This window comes from Bombina bombina, chromosome 2 (genome assembly GCF_027579735.1).
Source record: "Bombina bombina isolate aBomBom1 chromosome 2, aBomBom1.pri, whole genome shotgun sequence".
NCBI classification, from domain to species: domain Eukaryota; kingdom Metazoa; phylum Chordata; class Amphibia; order Anura; family Bombinatoridae; genus Bombina; species Bombina bombina.
In genome coordinates, this window is record NC_069500.1 from 971562207 (window position 1) to 971575253 (window position 13047).

At 41.1% G+C, this 13047-nt stretch overlaps 1 protein-coding gene across 2 annotated transcripts in view; it reads right to left on the bottom strand.

Annotated features, from left to right (window-relative positions):
• The window catches only part of LOC128649926 (uncharacterized), a 433711-nt gene that overhangs the window by 21459 nt on the left and 399205 nt on the right, over nucleotides 1-13047 (bottom strand). The gene's annotated exons all lie outside the window — the stretch shown is intronic.

Genomic DNA, 13047 nt, shown 5'->3' on the forward strand with positions numbered 1-13047 from the left:
TATTGATAGGGTAGTGTTAGGTTTAATTATATCTTAGGTTAGGATTTATTTTACAGGTAAATTTGTAATTATTTTAACTAGGTAACTATTAAATAGTTCTTAACTATTTAATAGCTATTGTACCTGGTTAAAATAAATACAAAGTTACCTGTAAAATAAATATTAATCCTAAAATAGCTATAATATAATTATAATTTATATTGTAGCTATATTAGGGTTTATTTTACAGGTAAGTATTTAGCTTTAAATAGGAATCATTTATTTAATAAGAGTTAATTTATTTCGTTAGATAAAAATTATATTTAACTTAGGGGGGTGTTAGTGTTAGGGTTAGACTTAGCTTTAGGGGTTAATACATTGATTAGAATAGCGGTGAGCTCCGGTCGGCAGATTAGGGGTTAATAATTGAAGGTAGGTGTCGGCGATGTTAGGGAGGGCAGATTAGGGGTTAATACTATTTATGATAGGGTTAGTGAGGCGGATTAGGGGTTAATAACTTTATTATAGTAGCGCTCAGGTCCGCTCGGCAGATTAGGGGTTAATAAGTGTAGGTAGGTGTCGGCGACGTTGTGGGGGGCAGATTAGGGGTTAATAAATATAACATAGGGGTCGGCGATGTTAGGGGCAGAAGATTAGGGGTACATAGGGATAACGTAGGTGGCGGCGATTTGCGGTCGGAAGATTAGGGGTTAATTATTTTAAGTAGCTTGCGGCGACGTTGTGTGGGGCAAGTTAGGGGTTAATAAATATAATATAGGGGTCGGCGGGGTTAGGGGCAGCAGATTAGGGGTACATAAGTATAACGTAGGTGGCGGTCGGCAGATTAGGGGTTAAAAATTTTAATCGAGTGGCGGCGGTGTGGGGGGAGCTCGGTTTAGGGGTACATAGGTAGTTTATGGGTGTTAGTGTAGTTTAGGGTACAGTAGTTAAGAGCTTTATGAACCGGCGTTAGCCAGAAAGCTCTTAACTCCTGCTATTTTCAGGCGGCTGGAATCTTGTAGTTAGAGCTCTAACGCTCACTGCAGAAACGACTCTAAATACCAGCGTTAGAAAGATCCCATTGAAAAGATAGGCTACGCAAATGGCGTAGGGGGATCTGCGGTATGGAAAAGTCGCGGCTGTAAAGTGAGCGTTAGACCCTTTAATCACTGACTCCAAATACCAGCGGGCGCCCAAAACCAGCGTTAGGAGCCTCTAACGCTGGTTTTGACGGCTACCGCCGAACTCTAAATCTAGGCCATAGTATTGCTACACCTGTAGCTTAAATTTTTATATAAAAGAAGAGTTACAAAATACGTTGTAGTTTAAAAAATAATTAGACTGCCCTCTGGGCAGGCTTTTCGACTAGTATATATATATATATATATATATATATATTTGTGCAAAAATATTATATATTTGTAGAAATATGTATTTATGAATAAATAGAACATATTCTGCTATGTGAAGAACATTGGAATGTGAAATAATAATATTTTCATGATGTGTCGCACTTGAGAATATACAATCGGGTTTGCACGTGAGTAGGGTGGTTATTCCACTTTTTTTGATTCATTGATTTTAATGGGGTATTACTTTAAAGTGTGCGATATTCTAAGTTCAACTTTTTACACTCATCGGGTTAGAGCACAATTGAAAACAGTTTACTTTCAACTTGTAATACAAGTGCTACCTGACGGGCGCAAAAAGCTTTTTAGTGGAGTTAATGCTCGAGTGGGAGTGTTAAATACTGCTACACTTGTAATCTGGCCCTGAATGGTTTAATGATAATGACTGTTGCTATAGGTGTTGGAGATTTGTCCAACCTAAGCCTGTCTTAAAATGTAATACTGAACACAGTATGTACTGTAAATCAAGGAGGTATTTGGGACCTCATGAATCTTATACCTGCTGTGGTAGAGAATACTAGAGCACCACAATATACAGTAGATGTGGTAGATAGTAGCTTTATATATTATATGGTCATGGTCTGTACAATAAAGCATATACTGTATGTTTTACAGGATTAGATTTCCAAACAGATGCTGGTGCTTGTATAGACTATTTTATGACATCAGAATGAATGTTCTCCTTAATATTCTGTCTGCATATTGAATGTATTCATAGACCGTCAAGTACAAAATGTGAATATGAAAAGAAAACATTCAAATAGCATATTCCAATTACACATTCAATATTAAGAATTGACATTCAGTATAGGAAAACCCAACATTTGTTTGCAAATAATAAATGTTCAGCAAATATTTGACTTTAAAATGTGCAAATTAAGCCAATTAATGTGATGCAATGACTGTTCATACACCATGCAAATCATAGCAATGGAACATTTCTCATTACACCATTGATTTCCTTTGCCCGTAGGTGTATATGCACTCACAGGTCTTAAAGGGACATGAATCCAAAATGTTTCTTTCATTATTCAGACAGAGCATACATTTTTGACCCCTTAACGACCAGCGCCGTACCCTGTACGACACTGGTCGTTATGCCGCTTAAGGACCAGCGAAGTACCCTGTATGTCCCTGCAGTCCTGGACTTCTCTCTGCCGCAATCTCGTTTAAAAGAGCAAGATTGCGCTATTTCTGCATGTTTCACGAGTGGGGCACTGCAGAAATAGATTTGCAGAGTTGTCGATGCAGAGAGGGCCACTTTGTGGCCCTCTTTGCATTGCACAGCGATGGTGCCGATCGTTGGTGGGTGAGAGCAGCTGCAGGGAGGCAGGTGGGCGGCCCAATGCTAGACTAGTTTCGGTTGCTGTTCCGGGAAGGGGGCGGGGTGCGCTAGGAGGGACAGGAGCACGCGCGCAAGGGGGGGCGCACGAGAACGATCACCAGTCTGGCTGTCCCAAATACCGCCTAAGGGAGAGGGAGAGGGGGGAAATAATTGATTGAAAATCGATCTGGGAGGGGGAAGGATATTGAGGGGGGCAGCTACACTATGGAAAAATGGGGTAAAAAAAAAATGAGCACATTTGTAGAGACTGAGTACTGCCAGTACCTAAGATGGCCACAAAAAGGAAAAGGGGGGAGGTTAAGAGAGCTGTTTGGGGGGGGGGGATCTTGGAGGTTGGGGGGTTTGGGGGGAACCTACACTGTAGAAACTATTTATATATATAAAAAAAGGCTTTAAAAAAAAAAGAAATACCTGTTACACTATGCAAGCGTAACTCTAGGGGGCGCTAGAAGAAATATATAAAACAATCTGTAGGATAATACTGAAGTATAGTAAAAACAATAAAAACTTAAAAATAATATAAAATGATCAGATAATAATGTATAAAGACAAAATAATAATGACAATTACAGAAAAAATGAGACATGGACTCTCATCAAATGTGATGTGATGAGATCAATATAAACAGAAAATGCAGCTTAAAACAATATATAATAAATAAATAGTATTAAGTCTCTAATAAGTTCTTATCTGTATATGATATTGATGCTCAGACAATCCCAAGATTAGGAGGGCACTTCAGAGGTTTATTAGTCCTCCTGGGTAGCACATATATAAGATTCTCCCTTAGATCCAGAAGTCAGCTCCTTGTCACAAAACCAGTCTGGGTAAATACTCTCTCTGTGCAAAGAAAATCACAAAGACAAGGGCGCCTCCTCGTGTGATATAGTTTGGACAAATGTAAAAATAGGTGAATACAGATTTTATACTCACAAGTAAAGCAGCACTCTGTTGTGCTTATAGAGGCAGACTGGAAGTTCACAGTGTCCCAGTTCACTGACCAAGGCAGTGCAACAAATCACTCCAGGGTAGATTTCAATCAAGCTCAGGCTCTCAGCAAAGAGTTAAAATACCATAGTTTAATGGTGCAGTAAAATACAATATAAAATGTCACAAATGTGACCGTAACAATGGATAAACAAGCAACTAGTTTCTCAGATCTCTGTCTGTTTCCTCAGGCCTGAGGAAACAGACAGAGATCTGAGAACTAGTTGCTTGTTTATCCATTGTTACGGTCACATTTGTGACATTTTATATTGTATTTTACTGCACCATTAAACTATGGTATTTTAACTCTTTGCTGAGAGCCTGAGCTTGATTGAAATCTACCCTGGAGTGATTTGTTGCACTGCCTTGGTCAGTGAACTGGGACACTGTGAACTTCCAGTCTGCCTCTATAAGCACAACAGAGTGCTGCTTTACTTGTGAGTATAAAATCTGTATTCACCTATTTTTACATTTGTCCAAACTATATCACATGAGGAGGCGCCCTTGTCTTTGTGATTTCTTTCATGTAATTAGCAAGAGTCCATGAGCTAGTGACGTATGGGATATACATTCCTACCAGGAGGGGCAAAGTTTCCCAAACCTCAAAATGCCTATAAATACACCCCTCACCACACCCACAATTCAGTTTTACAAACTTTGCCTCCGATGGAGGTGGTGAAGTAAGTTTGTGCTAGATTCTACGTTGATATGCGCTCCGCAGCAAGTTGGAGCCCGGTTTTCCTCTCAGCGTGCAGTGAATGTCAGAGGGATGTGAGGAGAGTATTGCCTATTTGAATGCAGTGATCTCCTTCTAAGGGGTCTATTTCATAGGTTCTCTGTTATCGGTCGTAGAGATTCATCTCTTACCTCCCTTTTCAGATCGACGATATACTCTTATATATACCATTACCTCTGCTGATTCTCGTTTCAGTACTGGTTTGGCTTTCTACAAACATGTAGATGAGTGTCCTGGGGTAAGTAAATCTTATTTTCTGTGACACTCTAAGCTATGGTTGGGCACTTTGTTTATAAAGTTCTAAATATATGTATTCAAACATTTATTTGCCTTGACTCAGAATGTTCAACATTCCTTATTTTCAGACAGTCAGTTTCATATTTGGGATAATGCATTTGATTTAATCATTTTTTCTTACCTTCAAAAATTTGACTTTTTTCCCTCTGGGCTGTTAGGCTCGTGGGGGCTGAAAATGCTTCATTTTATTGCGTCATTTTTGGCGCAGACTTTTTTGGCGCAAAAATTCTTTTCCGTTTCCGGCGTCATACGTGTTGCCGGAAGTTGCGTCATTTTTTGACGTTATTTTGCGCCAAAAATGTCGGCGTTCCGGATGTGGCGTCATTTTTGGCGCCAAAAAGCATTTAGGCGCCAAATAATGTGGGCGTCTTATTTGGCGCTAAAAAATATGGGCGTCGCTTTTGTCTCCACATTATTTAAGTCTCATTTTTCATTGCTTCTGGTTGCTAGAAGCTTGTTCTTTGGCATTTTTTTCCCATTCCTGAAACTGTCATTTAAGGAATTTGATCAATTTTGCTTTATATGTTGTTGTTTTTTCTCTTACATATTGCAAGATGTCTCACGTTGCATCTGAGTCAGAAGATACTACAGGAAAATCGATGTCTAGTGCTGGATCTACCAAAGCTAAGTGTATCTGCTGTAAACTTTTGGTAGCTATTCCTCCAGCTGTTGTTTGTATTGATTGTCATGACAAACTTGTTAATGCAGATAATATTTCCTTTAGTAAAGTACCATTGCCTGTTGCAGTTCCTTCAACATCTAAGGTGCAGAATGTTCCTGATGACATAAGAGATTTTGTTTCTGAATCCATAAAGAAGGCTATGTCTGTTATTTCTCCTAGTAAACGTAAAAAATCTTTTAAAACTTCTCTCCCTACAGATGAATTTTTAAATGAACATCATCATTCTGATTCTGATGACTCTTCTGGTTCAGAGGATTCTGTCTCAGAGGTTGATGCTGATAAATCTTCATATTTATTTAAAATGGAATTTATTCGTTCTTTACTTAAAGAAGTTCTAATTGCTTTAGAAATAGAGGATTCTGGTCCTCTTGATACTAATTCTAAACGTTTGGATAAGGTATTTAAATCTCCTGTGGTTATTCCAGAAGTTTTTCCTGTTCCTAATGCTATTTCTGCAGTAATTTCCAAAGAATGGGATAAATTGGGTAATTCATTTACTCCTTCTAAACGTTTTAAGCAATTATATCCTGTGCCGTCTGACAGATTAGAATTTTGGGACAAAATCCCTAAGGTTGATGGGGCTATTTCTACCCTTGCTAAACGTACTACTATTCCTACGTCAGATGGTACTTCGTTTAAGGATCCTTTAGATAGGAAAATTGAATCCTTTCTAAGAAAAGCTTATCTGTGTTCAGGTAATCTTCTTAGACCTGCTATATCTTTGGCTGATGTTGCTGCAGCTTCAACTTTTTGGTTGGAAACCTTAGCGCAACAAGTAACACATCATGATTCTCATGATATTATTATTCTTCTTCAGCATGCTAATAATTTTATCTGTGATGCCATCTTTGATATTATCAGGGTTGATGTCAGGTTTATGTCTCTAGCTATTTTAGCTAGAAGAGCTTTATGGCTTAAGACTTGGAATGCTGATATGGCTTCTAAATCAACTCTACTTTCCATTTCTTTCCAGGGTAACAAATTATTTGGTTCTCAGTTGGATTCTATTATTTCAACTGTTACTGGCGGGAAAGGAACTTTTTTACCACAGGATAAAAAATCTAAGGGTAAAAACAGAGCTAATAATCGTTTTCGTTCCTTTCGTTTCAACAAAGAACAAAAACCTGATCCTTCATCCTCAGGAGCAGTTTCAGTTTGGAAACCATCTCCAATCTGGAATAAATCCAAGCCAGCCAGAAAGGCAAAGCCTGCTTCTAAGTCCACATGAAGGTACGGCCCTCATTCCAGCTCAGCTGGTAGGGGGCAGGTTACGTTTTTTCAAAGAAATTTGGATCACTTCTGTTCACAATCTTTGGATTCAGAACATTGTTTCAGAAGGGTACAGAATTGGTTTCAAGTTGAGACCTCCTGCAAAGAGATTTTTTCTTTCCCGTGTCCCAGTAAATCCAGTAAAAGCTCAAGCATTTCTGAATTGTGTTTCAGATCTAGAGTTGACTGGAGTAATTGTGCCAGTTCCAGTTCTGGAACAGGGGATGGGGTTTTATTCAAATCTCTTCATTGTACCAAAGAAGGAGAATTCCTTCAGACCAGTTCTGGATCTAAAAATATTGAATCGTTATGTAAGGATACCAACGTTCAAGATGGTAACTGTAAGGACTATCTTGCCTTTTGTTCAGCAAGGGAATTATATGTCCACAATAGATTTACAGGATGCATATCTGCATATTCCGATTCATCCGGATCATTATCGGTTCCTGAGATTCTCTTTTCTGGACAAGCATTACCAGTTTGTGGCTCTGCCGTTTGGCCTTGCTACAGCTCCAAGAATTTTTACAAAGGTTCTCGGTGCCCTTCTGTCTGTAATCAGAGAACAGGGTATTGTGGTATTTCCTTATTTGGACGATATCTTGGTACTTGCTCAGTCTTTACATTTAGCAGAATTTCATACGAATCGACTTGTGTTGTTTCTTCAAGATCATGGTTGGAGGATCAATTTACCAAAAAGTTCATTGATTCCTCAGACAAGGGTAACCTTTCTGGGTTTCCAAATAGATTCAGTGTCCATGACTCTGTCCTTAACAGACAAGAGGCGTCTAAAACTGATGGCAGCTTGTCGAAACCTTCAGTCACAATCATTCCCTTCGGTAGCCTTATGCATGGAAATTCTAGGTCTTATGACTGCTGCATCGGACGCGATCCCCTTTGCTCGTTTTCACATGCGACCTCTTCAGCTTTGTATGCTGAATCAATGGTGCAAGGATTACACAAAGATATCTCAATTAATATCTTTAAAACCGATTGTTCGACACTCTCTAACGTGGTGGACAGATCACCATCGTTTAATTCAGGGGGCTTCTTTTGTGCTTCCGACCTGGACTGTAATTTCAACAGATGCAAGTCTCACAGGTTGGGGAGCTGTGTGGGGATCTCTGACGGCACAAGGAGTTTGGGAATCTCAGGAGGTGAGATTACCGATCAATATTTTGGAACTCCGTGCAATTTTCAGAGCTCTTCAGTTTTGGCCTCTTCTGAAGAGAGAATCGTTCATTTGTTTTCAGACAGACAATGTCACAACTGTGGCATACATCAATCATCAAGGAGGAACTCACAGTCCTCTGGCTATGAAAGAAGTATCTCGAATTTTGGTTTGGGCGGAATCCAGCTCCTGTCTAATCTCTGCGGTTCATATCCCAGGTGTAGACAATTGGGAAGCGGATTATCTCAGTCGCCAAACGTTGCATCCGGGCGAATGGTCTCTTCACCCAGAGGTATTTCTTCAGATCGTTCAAATGTGGGAACTTCCAGAAATAGATTTGATGGCGTCCCATCTAAACAAGAAACTTCCCAGGTATCTGTCCAGATCCCGGGATCCTCAGGCGGAGGCAGTGGATGCATTATCACTTCCTTGGAAGTATCATCCTGCCTATATCTTTCCGCCTCTAGTTCTTCTTCCAAGAGTAATCTCCAAGATTCTGAAGGAATGCTCGTTTGTTCTGCTGGTAGCTCCGGCATGGCCTCACAGGTTTTGGTATGCGGATCTTGTCCGGATGGCCTCTTGCCAACCGTGGACTCTTCCGTTAAGACCAGACCTTCTGTCACAAGGTCCTTTTTTCCATCAGGATCTGAAATCCTTAAATTTAAAGGTATGGAGATTGAACGCTTGATTCTTCGTCAAAGAGGTTTCTCTGACGCTGTGATTAATACTATGTTACAGGCTCGTAAATCTGTATCTAGAGAGATATATTATAGAGTCTGGAAGACTTATATTTCTTGGTGTATTTCTCATCATTTTTCTTGGCATTCTTTTAGAATTCCGAGAATTTTACAGTTTCTTCAGGATGATTTAGATAAAGGTTTGTCCGCAAGTTCCTTGAAAGGACAAATCTCTGCTCTTTCTGTTCTTTTTCACAGAAAGATTGCTATTCTTCCTGATATTCATTGTTTTGTACAAGCTTTGGTTCGTATAAAACCTGTCATTAAGTCAATTTCTCCTCCTTGGAGTTTGAATTTGGTTCTGGGGGCTCTTCAAGCTCCTCCGTTTGAACCTATGCATTCATTGGACATTAAATTACTTTCTTGGAAAGTTTTGTTCCTTTTGGCCATCTCTTCTGCCAGAAGAGTTTCTGAATTATCTGCTCTTTCTTGTGAGTCTCCTTTTCTGATTTTTCATCAGGATAAGGCGGTGTTGCGAACTTCTTTTGAATTTTTACCTAAAGTTGTGAATTCCAACAACATTAGTAGAGAAATTGTGGTTCCTTCATTATGTCCTAATCCTAAGAATTCTAAGGAGAAATCGCTGCATTCTTTGGATGTTGTTAGAGCTTTGAAATATTATGTTGAAGCTACTAAATCTTTCAGAAAGACTTCTAGTCTATTTGTTATCTTTTCCGGTTCTAGAAAAGGCCAGAAAGCTTCTGCCATTTCTTTGGCATCTTGGTTGATATCTTTAATTCATCTTGCCTATGTTGAGTCGGGTAAAACTACGCCTCAGAAAATTACAGCTCATTCTACTAGGTCAGTTTCTACTTCCTGGGCGTTTAGGAATGAAGCTTCGGTTGATCAGATTTGCAAAGCAGCAACTTGGTCCTCTTTGCATACTTTTACTAAATTCTACCATTTTGATGTATTTTCTTCTTCTGAAGCAGTTTTTGGTAGAAAAGTACTTCAGGCAGCGGTTTCAGTTTGAATCTTCTGCTTATGTTTTTCGTTAAACTTTATTTTGGGTGTGGATTATTTTCAGCAGGAATTGGCTGTCTTTATTTTATCCCTCCCTCTCTAGTGACTCTTGTGTGGAAAGATCCACATCTTGGGTAATCATTATCCCATACGTCACTAGCTCATGGACTCTTGCTAATTACATGAAAGAAAACATAATTTATGTAAGAACTTACCTGATAAATTCATTTCTTTCATATTAGCAAGAGTCCATGAGGCCCGCCCTTTTTTTGGGGTGGTTATGATTTTTTTTTATAAAGCACAATTATTCCAATTCCTTATTTTATATGCTTTCGCACTTTTTTCTTATCACCCCACTTCTTGGCTATTCGTTAAACTGAATTGTGGGTGTGGTGAGGGGTGTATTTATAGGCATTTTGAGTTTTGGGAAACTTTGCCCCTCCTGGTAGGAATGTATATCCCATACGTCACTAGCTCATGGACTCTTGCTAATATGAAAGAAATGAATTTATCAGGTAAGTTCTTACATAAATTATGTTTTTCTTTGCACAGAGACAGTATTTAAAAAAAAAAGGCTTTTATTTTAGTACTGGCAGACAATTGTGGGATGGGAGAGGGAAGAGAGCTGTTTTAGAGGGGTCACGGAGGGATATGGGGGTGGGATGTGTCAGGTGGGAGGCTGATCTCTACACTAATGTTAAAAGTTACCCTACAAGCTCCCTAATTAACCCCTCAACTGCTGGGCATAATACAAGTTTGGTGCTTAGCGGACTTCTAATTACCAGAAAGCAATGCCAAAGCCATATAAATCTGCTATTTCTGAACAAAGGGGATCCCAGAGAAGCATTTACAATCATTTGTGCCATGATTGCACTAACTGTTTGTAAATAATTTTAGTGAAAAACCTAAAATTGTGAAAAGTGAACGTTTTGTTTATTTGATCGCATTTGGCGATATAATGGTGGCATTAAATATACCAAAATGGGCCTAGATCAATACTTTGGGTTGTCTACCACACTAAAGCTTAAATTAACCCTACAAGCTCCCTAATTAACCTCTTTACTATGCTGGGCATAATACACGTGTGGTGCGCAGCGGCATTTAGCGGCTTTCTAATTACCAAAAAGCAACGACAAATCCATATATGTCTGCTGTTTCTGAACAAAGGGGATCCCAGAGAAACATTTACAACCATTTGTGCCATAATAGCACAAGCTGTTTGTAAATAATTTCAGTGAGAAGCCTAAAGTTTGTGAAAAAGTTAGGGAAAAGGTGAACAATTTTTTTTATTTGATCGCATTTGGCAGTGAAATGGTGGCATGAAATATACCAAAATAGGCCTAGATCAATACTTTGGGATGTCAAAAAAAATATATACATGTCAAGGGATATTCAGGGATTCCTGACAGATATCAGGGTTCCAATGTAACTAGCGCTAATTTTGAGAAAAAAATAGTTTGGAAATAACAAAGTGCTACTTATATTTATTGCCCTATAACTTGCAAAAAAAGCAAAGAACATGTAATTATTGATTTTTCATCATATTTTATAATTTTTTTAATAAGATTCTAGTCCTAAAGCCCGTGTACACAGGCCATTTTTTGCAGTACAGCTGTCCCACCCCTTGCTCTCCCTCTATCCCTCTTCTCTTTTGCTCTCTCTTTCTCCCCTCTCTTTTGCTCTCTCCCCCTCTCTTTTGCTCTCTCCCCCTCTCTTTTGCTCTCTCTCCCTCTCTTTTGCTCTCTCCCCCTCTCTTTTGCTCCCCCCCTCTCTTTTGCTCTCTCTCTTCCCCCTCTCTTTTGCGCTCTCTCCCCCTCTCTTTTGCGCTCTCTTCCCCCTCTCTTTTGTGCTCTCTCCCCCCTCTCTTTTGTGCTCTCTCCCCCCTCTCTTTTGTGCTCTCTCCCCCCTCTCTTTTGTGCTCTCTCCCCCTCTCTTTTGTGCTCCCTCCCCCTCTCTTTTGTGCTCTCTCCCCCTCTCTTTTGTGCTCTCTCCCCCCTCTCTTTTATGCTCTCTCCCCCCTCTCTTTTGTGCTCTCTCCCCCCTCTCTTTTGTGCTCTCTCCCCCCTCTCTTTTGTGCTCTCTCCCCCTCTTTTGTTCTCTCTCCGCTTCTCTTTTGTGCTCTCTCCCCCTCTCTTTTGTGCTCTCTCAACCCTCTCTTTTGTGCTCCCTCACCCCTCTCTTTTGTGCTCTCTCACCCCTCTCTTTTGTGCTCTCTCTCCCCTCTCTTTTGTGCTCTCTCCCCCTCTCTTTTGTGCTCTCTCTCCCCTCTCTTTTGTGCTCTCTCTCCCCTCTCTGTAGGGCTCTCTCTCCCCTCTCTGTTGTGCTCTCTCCCCCTCTTTTGCTGTCTCTCTCCCCCTCTTTTGCTGTCTCTCTCCCCCTCTTTTGCTGTCTCTCTCCCACTCTTTTGCTCTCTCTCTCCCTCTCTTTTGCTCTCTCTCTTCCCAACTCTCTCCTCTCTTTTGCTTTCTCTCCTCCACTATTTTGTGCTCTCTCCCCCTCTCTTTTGTGCGCTCCCGCTCTCTTTTGTGCTCTCTCCCCCCTCTCTTTTGTGCTCTCTCCCCCCTCTCTTTTGTGCTCTCTCCCCCCTCTCTTTTGCTGTCTCTCTCCCCCTCTCTTTTGCTGTCTCTCTCCTTCTTTTGCTGTCTCTCTCCCTCTTTTGCTCTCTCTCTCTCCCCCTCTTTTGCTGTCTCTCTCCCTCTATTTTGCTCTCTCTCTTCCCTCCTCTCATTTGCTCTCTCTCTCTCCTCTCTTTTGCTGTCTCTCTCCCTCTATTTTGTGCTCTCCCCACCTCTCTTTTGTGCTCTCTCCCCCTCTCTTTTGTGCTCTCTCCCCCTCTCTTTTGTGCTCTCTCCCCCTCTCTCTTTTGTGCTCTCCCCCCCTCTCTTTTGTGCTCTCTCCCCCCCTCTATTTTGTGTTCTCTCCCCCCTCTATTTTGTGCTCTCTCCCCCCTCTCTTTTGTGCTCTCTCTCTCCCCCCTCTCTTTTGTGCTCTCTCTCCCCCTCTCTTTTGTGCTCTCTCTCTCCCCCTCTCTTTTGTGCTCTCTCCCCCTCTCTTTTGTGCTCTCTCCCCCTCTCTTTTGTGCTCTCTCCCCCCCTCTCTTTTATGCTCTCCCCCCCCCCTCTCTTTTGTGCTCTCTCCCCCCTCTCTTTTGTGCTCTCTCCCACCTCTCTTTTGTGCTTTCTCCCCCCTCTCTTTTGTGCTCTCTCCCCCCTCTCTTTTGTGCTCTCTCCCCCTCTCTTTTGTGCTCTCTCCCCCCTCTCTTTTGTGCTCTTCCCCCCCTCTCTTTTGTGCTCTCTCCCCCTCTCTTTTGTGCTCTCTTCCCCTCTCTTTTGTGCTCTCTCCCCCCTCTCTTTTGTGCTCTCTCCCCCCTCTCTTTTGTGCTCTCTTTCCCTCTCTTTTGTGCTCTCCCCCCTCTCTTTTGCGGTCTCTCTCCCTCTCTATCCCCCCTCTTTAGAGCTCTCTGTCAGCCCCGGCA